Here is an 8,829-nt window from a genome sequence, read left to right on the forward strand (position 1 = left end):
GAATTGCTTGTATTTTGAGTAGAGACACTAAATTTTTATTATAAAAATTGTTCTTTAAATTGTTTTATGTGCATTTATGTTTTATATTTTTCTATATTTTTCAAATTTTAGTAAAGATATTTTGAGGTTTTTATGTATTTTTGCCACTTCGCGAAGTGACAACTGAATTGAGTAACGCATTTATTTCTAATGAAATTCCAGAAAATAAGTTTAAATGAAATGCAGCAAAAGATGCGTGTAATTTAATATTCCGTACAAAGAAGTCATATGTTGCCTGCACCACATTTTTCGTTTAAAATTAACGTGCAAAACAGATTAATGGTTTTCGTGTGGTATTCGAATGTCCAATAGTAATATTGAGGAAATTTAAGGGGACTCATACACCTTAATACCCATAAGATGTTCGAATAGATGACTGTTGCAGAAATTGGGATAACTTATTTATTTTAAAAGCAATTACTACCAACTTTTTACAGCTGACTACATAATATAGCTGCTTTCTGAAATAGTCATCAGAAAGTTTGTGTTGCCACAAACATTTTTATAATTTAATCCGCTTTGTGACAACATTTTTAGTTATGTTTCCAACTTGCGCGCACAGTTTAAAACATTCTGTTGCATAATTTAATTCCATACTTAATATATAGCTTTTATAATATTTCGAAACGACTGTGAACCTAAAATTCTAAAAATTTCATGTTAAATTTTAATTTTATTTCGAGTTGAGTTTATAAAATGTATTTTATTAACAAAATTTGTAATGTTTTCGTCCATAAAATTTTTCAATATTAAAATATTTATCAGATTGTTGGTTCAGTTCGAAAATAGTGCCCATATAAAGAATTCCATCCAATTTCAAGTATGTACCATTAGCCATTTTTAAAATATCCTGCGCGGAAGGTGGAAACAGGGCGAAATATTTTGTCACAAAGAGGATTAAATTACAAAAATATTTGTGTTAACACAAACTTTCTGGTTACTAGTTTCCAAAGCAGCTATATTATGTAGTCAGCTGTAAAACGTTGGAAGTAATTGCTTTTAAATTAAGTAAAATATCCCAATTCTTGCAACAGTCCTATTTTCGAAGATCGTGAGGGGTTTAAGGTGTATGAGTCTCCTAAACCGTTGGATTCTTTTTTATCAATTCCTGAAAAAAAAAAGTGGCTTATAAAAGTTTATAAAAAAATATTTTGTTAAATTATATACAGAGGCCCTTCGCAAATTTTTAGGAGATTTTTATTGTATTTACAGAAATATTGTACCTGAAAGTTTTGGTTTTAAAATGTTTTAATTGATAACACTTCTTTCTCATTATCTTTCTACACCGTTAACTTCTTGGATAATGAAGCCTTTTCTAGAATCAGAATTTTAAATCCGCTTTTTGAAAGTTGAAAAGCGAAAACAATCGATGGAAGATACATCGGGAGATTTAGTAAGGATGTGGATTAAGGGTATGGCCTTGATACCCATTCCTTGTTACTTTTTTTCCGGGAAATTAACGGTGGATTTGAACATGTTGCTGTTTGGTTTAACTATTGATTGATGCCACTGTGGTAAAGAAAAATGTTTCATATTTTAATATGTTTAATATTGGACATAAAATATGTTCCTGATAATATATCAAGATAATCATGACATTTTTCTGCACTCTCCTTATCTTTAATCTCTTTATATATAGAAAACCAAAAACAGTCATAAATCCCTTTGAAAAACTTCCTTTAGATTCTTTGAATCAGGTTTTTAAAAAAAAGCTTCAGGCTTCGCGAAAAGCTTCAGGCAGCATATTTCAACGAAAATATCCACTTTGACCGCTTTCGAATGCAATTTAACGATATTTTTGCGTTATATCTGTACGTAAGGACAGAATAAAAGACTCTTTTCCTCCAAAAAAACTAAAAAACTGATTTAAAATAAATTCTGAAGAGAATTGTTCGTAGTGTCTGTACGTACGTATCTCCCATAACTCAAAACCGAGTAGCCTCAGAACGTTGAAATTTTGTATACAAGACTACTATAACATGTAGATGTGCACCTCGTATTTTTGTTTCAATCGGCCGCGCCAAACGTATATAAATATATTTATAAATATATCCACTCTGTTACCCGGCACAGTGATCTCAGTTTCTTTACTCTTATATGTTTTTAAATTGTACATTTTTTGCTTTAAAAATGTTTGAATTATGTTGTTTTTATCTTCCGGTTAAGGGTTTTATGCCTTTAGTAAATTTTTATGCAATATTTTTAGAATTAGCAACAATTTATAATTGTTTAAGTGCCGCTAAGCCTAAATTGATGGCGGCCATTGCTTTTGTTTACATTTGAAACAGCTGAGTAGCGGATTTGTTGCCAATCTAGGGAAATTTAGCTTCGCAACAACAAAGATAATGCCTTCATTTATTATTTAAATCATGCTTAATTCTTTCTGGAATTTTTTCGAGGAAATAAGCGTTTAAGATTTACTTCGTAATTTTTAATACAGTTATTTTGAGTTTTTATGTATTTTTGCCTTGTCGCGAAGTGAAAACTGAATTAATTGAATGAGAAATACTCAATCGTCTGTGAAAAACTGTTTCTTTTTTGTTTTGTTTGCTTAATTTCTTTTATACATCGTTCTAGCTTTTAGTATTTTAATAGAACATTTGGCAACGATTAGATAACTCTTTAAATGATATAAATTTTGTGCATTCTCATTCATAATATGAACGAAATATAATCCTGTTAAGTCAACCTAGCGCCAGAGTGTCGCTATGGTAAACACAGTGAATTTTAAAGAATGCATTTATTCTATTGTGGTTTATGCGCTGTCGGCGAAGTAGGTTTAATTCAATCTAATAAGTGGAAATAAAATGCATGAAAAAATGCGTATAATTTAATATTCCGTACAAGGAAGTCATGTGGTGTACACATCAGATTTTTTTAGTCCAGTTATTTAAATACAACCAATATTCATCTAATGGGAAAACAACATTTCTCCATTTTTGTCAGGATATATGTTCCTAATAAAGAATTCTGCAGCGGCGTCTACTTTCGGAGAAATGTTGTGGAGAAAGACGATGCATATTAGGTTTTTTAGACTATATAAGACTCAGATCATCATTAATTGCATTCTTTACATTTGATACCATGCATTTTAATGATTTTACACCTGTGCTTAGCGAAAATTTAACTTCCTTGTACGAAGTCAAGGAAGTATTGTAATCACGAAACCTTCCGGGTACCATATTTCAACAAAAATATACATTTTAACGGCTATCGAATGCAATTTATCGATGTGTTTACATGGCAATTATACGTAAGGATAGAATAAAAGACTCTATTTCCTCAAACCATTTATAAAACTGATTTAAAATGGTTTAAGAACAGATTTTTTTAATAGCGTCTGTACGTACGTACGTATGTAGGTAACATAAAACCCAGTATGTTGAAATTTTGTATGTAGGACTGCTATAACATGTAGATGTGCACCTCCAATTTTGATTGCAATTCGGCGCACCGAAAGTGTGTAAATATAAATATATGTATATATATGTATATCCACTCTGTGACTATGCTCAGTGAGCTCAGGTTTTTTTATTCTTATATGTTTTTAAATTGGGCATTTTTTCCTTTAAAAATGATTTAATTATCATGTTCTTATTTTCCGGTTAATGTTTTTATGCCTTTAGTTAATCTGAATGCAATATTTGCAGACTTATCAATAATTTAAAAGTTGCTTAATTGCGGCTTAGTCTAATTTTTTTACCGTAGCAGCCATATTTATTTACATTTAAAACTTAGCACAATAGTGAATTAATTCTTTCTGCACCTTCAGTGTCTTTTTTCCGAGTGGGACACAAAAGGAAACTTTTAGTTTTATGCACCGAAACATCTGCTTTGCCTGCTGTTCGAGTTGCTTGTTTTTGCAAAAAAAACCGTAATTTTAAATGTAACATTTGTTTTTTAATTGTTTTAAATGTACTTGGTGTTTTTCTATATCTTTTAATAATTAATAAAAATATTTTGAGTTTTTATGCATTCTGCCTTGCCGCGAAGTGAGAACTGATTTAACCCGCGAGCACACGCGGCGGGTATGTCATACCCATGTGCATTTTTCTTTTTGTATATTTCTCGCCCATTATTTCATAAAAGGTCGAAACTTGGTGTAGCTGAGTTCAAGGTCACATACTTAAATGGGGGAAATTTCTGAGGTGGCAAGTGCAACGGTTTTTTAGGAACAGCATTGTTCGGGCATGTCATACCCGTGCGTGTACTCGAGTTTCTCAGTAAGTCACTTCGCACTTCTCGTTTTCAAGCTTTTAGTATAGGTTTTTCTTGAGTTGTAAGCATGGCGCCGTATATTCCTTACGATGAAGAGATGAAAAGATTGAGAAATCTCCTTGAAACAGTTTCTTCTGATAAGGATTCATTTAGTGAAGAAGAGGAAGATGTTGATGACGAAGAATATAATAGTAATCATGATTCACCCATAGAGAGTAGTGATTCAGATACAGAAACAGAAAATGAAACTCTAGAATGTAGCAATGAGTTTTTATGTTGGAAAAAATGGAACAAAAATAAGTTTCGGACTAATGTTAGAATTGGCGCCAAAAATATTATAACTAAACTCCCTGGAAAAACAAAGTATTCTAAAGACTTCTCAACACCTTTAGATTCCTTATCATTGCTTATCGATGAAGATATATTAAAACATGTAGTTTTCAATACGAATATTTATATTGATTCAATACGAGAAAATTTCACTCGTGAACGCGATGAGTACTTTTCGCAAAGCCTTAGGGATGCAGCTAATAGAAAATGTTCAAAATGAACGACGGCGAGCATCTGTGGTTCCTGATTCTGGACAAACACTGACCATCGATGAGCATGTTAACAATGAACTGTCCCTCAAAAAAACCGAAAATGACTTACAAGAGGTGTACAGAGTGCTCCAAGAAAAAAGATAGAAAGACTAGATTCATTTGTGAAAATTGTAGCAAAAGTATATGTATAGAACATATGACCTCATTTTGTAAACAATGTTCAAGAAGTAAGTAAATAATTTTTCCTCTCCTTATTGTTTCCTATTTTGTCTAAAATGAAGTATTATCTTGGTTTTACATTTAATTTCTTTTAAAAAACGATTAATTTTTTTGACAAATTTTTAATTACAATTTTTTTATTCGGGTATGACATACCCGGCGCGTGTTCTCGTGTTCGTCGGATCGGTGCGTGTGCTCTCGGGTTAATTGAATGACAAATATATATCGCCAGTTTGTCTAGGATATATATTTACAGAGAATGTTTACTAGTAGCGCATGTGCATTAGGTAAGCACGCTGAATCGTCTGTGAAAGACTGTTTCTTTTTTATTTGATTTATTTTATACATCGTTTTAAATTTATTAAAGTACTTGAATTCAACATGTGGCAAGGATTAGATTTTTCTTCAGATGATATAATTTTTATGCATTCTCATTTATAAAATTTAATGAAATGTAACGTTGTTAAGTGAACCTAGCGCCAGAGTGTCACTATGGTAAACAAATATAGTGAATTTTAAAGAGTCTGTTTATTCTATGGTATTTTATGCGTTATCGGCGAAGTAGATTTAATTCAATTCAATACGTTTACATTAAATGCAGGAAAAAATGCGCGTAATTTAATATTCCTTGCGGAGAAGTCATTTGCTGTTTGTTTGTTGAAATAGCTTTTCTTTTAAGATTAAAGATCCTACATTTACAAAATTCTAAACATTCCGTTTTTTCCTTGAATATGTATATGGAACAACATTTCCGTTTGAAGCCAACTCTGCAGTTTGTGTCCTTTCTTGTTGATTTCTTGTTGTGTTTGTGTCCTTTCCTGTCGCAGCTTTAGATATAAAAAACACGGCTTTCATAGCGTCTTTTAGAAACTGGATAAGAATACTTTTCTTGGGAAATAACACAAACATAGCCTTCTATTTATCTCTTCTTTAAGAGCGCCGTTTTGCACAAAAAAATTAATCTGTCAAATAGCAGACGATAATATGTACTTTCAAAAATATATTTGCAGTTGAGAAAACGTTCCATGCAGAATATTTTATTTTATTGCAAAGAAAAATCGTCTTAAAAATGTGTGAACCGCCTCAATATTTTCCAATCGGTAATATTCTGTTAAATTAGTTGTTACCTTGTTTATATATCTGTAGATATAATAAAAGAAAGTGTTTGTCTGTGAGTGTTTCTTTGGTTCGTGCTGCACGTAAGCTAATAGACCTAGGGCGACGAAATTTGATACATAGGCGCATTTAGACAAGAGGCAGAACACCTCGAAGCGATATTTTTCAAAATTCGAATCAGATTTTTTTGTATTTTACCTTTTTTTACAAAATCGCATCGTGTTGAATAGTTTCATTCTTTAAGAAATGTGGTTTTGGTAACAGTTTTTCATTCAATGCTTTGTAACTGAATGTTGTTATGTTGTTTGTAACTGAATGTTCTTTATATTGAAAATATGAGATAAAATTTTATTAATTATACACGCACATAGCAATCTTCGTATTCTGACGCGCATGCGTCTCGCGAGGCACAAAGAAAAAATTTCCTTTTTTTCTCTCTCTTTTGATTCGCTAATGGCAAAGAGGTTGTATATTTTGAATTATGTCAGAGCACAATTTTGATTGGTTGTTGCTTTCTAATGATAGTTTCATTCTTTTAGAAATGTGGTTTTTGGCAATAATTTTTCATTTGTTGCTTTGGATACTGGACTGCTGACTGTTTTCTCTTGAAAATATGTGTGTGTGATTATGGCAAAGCCTCGAGGGCTATCTGCCTAAAGGGAGGAATGCCTTCGTGGAGGACTTTTTAAGGGAAACTGGCTCGTATAGACGTTACACATGGGGAAAACCACGAAAACGCCCATGCAGCCAGCCCGTTTGCGGGATTCGAACCTCGGACCGAACTACCAGTGTTCAGCGTCTTTACCACTCGGCCGCTGATGGGCTTCTTGAAAATATGAGATTTATTGCTTATTTCATTGTAATTTTGTGTTTTAATTATATATACTTTTAATTATATAAAAAGGTTTTGCATGATTTTTTTAGGAAACAAAGTTCTTAATTTCTATTATACCATTTGAATTCTTAAGATTTTGCAACGGAAAATTTGTTATTTTTTATTAGGATAATTAATATTTGTGTTAAGTGATATTGCTTATTTCATTGTGAGTTTTTATATACAATACATTTTTATTGAAATTTCTTTTTCTTTCTTTCTTTGTTTTTTTTTTCGGGGGGGGGGGGGTGTTGGTGTTTGATTTTATATATATATATATATACAACTTTATATATATATATATATATATATATATATACAACTTTATATATATATATATATATATATATATATATATATATATATATATAAAGTTGTTCTGCAGAGTAAATTTGTGTGCAGTTTTGAAATTTAAGGTTTAGTGTTCCCTTTAGGTATTTTCCTGGTACATATAAAAGTCAGAGGAAAGTCTAGCATAAAATTAATGCAAAATAAAGAAAAAAAAAATCTGAAATGTTTCAGATTTTAAATTACGTCCAAAGGGGCGTTTTTTAACATTTTGTGTGTTACCTTTCTTTATTAAATATCATGTTCCTCGCACTTAAACCATAAGATCCAGTGCAACAGCAATATCGCAAAATAGTTTTAAAACGAGCCTATCTTTAGAATTTCCGATACAGAGACTCACGCGCTGGAGATAAAAATGTTTTTTCTGCACAACGTTGCCATTGCTCGCTTTGAAATCCTTGAGTTTGTTAATCAAAAATTCGTCAAAGTTTTAAAAAATAGGAAATCGATCATAAAACAAATTTCAAATTTCAAATTGGGTCTTCCACATGCTCATATTCGTTGGAGGATTACGTTATTCAAAATTCGATGACTCTATGTACCGTTGTTTTATCACAATACGAGAAATATACATACATTTATGCAGATTTTTCATTATTTAATTTCTTCAAATATAATGCAGGACTCTAACATTTTGTGGCAACAGTTTGAAAAGTGAACCGACATTTATGAGTCCGACGCAAAATGCCAAAACGAAACTAATAGTCCTTCGGGATTCAAATCCCTTTGGACTAAAAATAACATCCAGAAGGAATTTTCATTCCATAATATTTTTAAATAAACCTTTCGATTTATTTTCTCTCGAAAGCTTGGAAGTTTAGCTACATTTTTTGGCAATTAAGTTTACTTTATTTAAAGTATTAAAAAGAATGATGTTTATGGCAACCTCTGTTATGCGTGTACATCAAACGTAGCTTATTGAAATGCTTAATAAAATGCAATTGATGATATATATTTTTTATCACTGAATTCTGATTTCCGTCGGAATATAGTAATTAATCAAAAGTGGAAAATATAAATGCAAAAACGAAAAGATATTTCTTGTTTCTTTTTTTGATATTTTAATGTTACTGCAACATTTTAATTTAGAAATCCCCTATACAATCATTCATTTAAATTTTAAATTCTTTCGTAAGATTTTTGTTATTACAGAAATATCTAAGCAATCCTCTCCTTTGTGAGAAAGCTAAGTCCATGTCAAACTGTACTCTGAATGATAGAGTTCATATCGTAATCTTTAATGATTTATGTTTCGCTTGTGATTTCTGCAATGAAAGCTAACATTAATGATCTTTTAAGCCTTAAATATTCTTCACAAAAATGCTTATCTCGTTAATTCTCCTTTCATGCAAAAGCAACATTTTCACGCAAGTTTTAACTTCGATGATTCTTATGAATGCAGTCATTAGGATTTCAGTTTTACGTTTCGATACTTAAGAAGAAAGTTTTATTCGTATTTTATGACTTTAAACT

This window comes from Stegodyphus dumicola, chromosome 3 (assembly GCF_044657685.1).
Source record: "Stegodyphus dumicola isolate Sdum_Otavi_A_Nest chromosome 3, ASM4465768v1".
In the NCBI taxonomy this organism is placed as follows: domain Eukaryota; kingdom Metazoa; phylum Arthropoda; class Arachnida; order Araneae; family Eresidae; genus Stegodyphus; species Stegodyphus dumicola.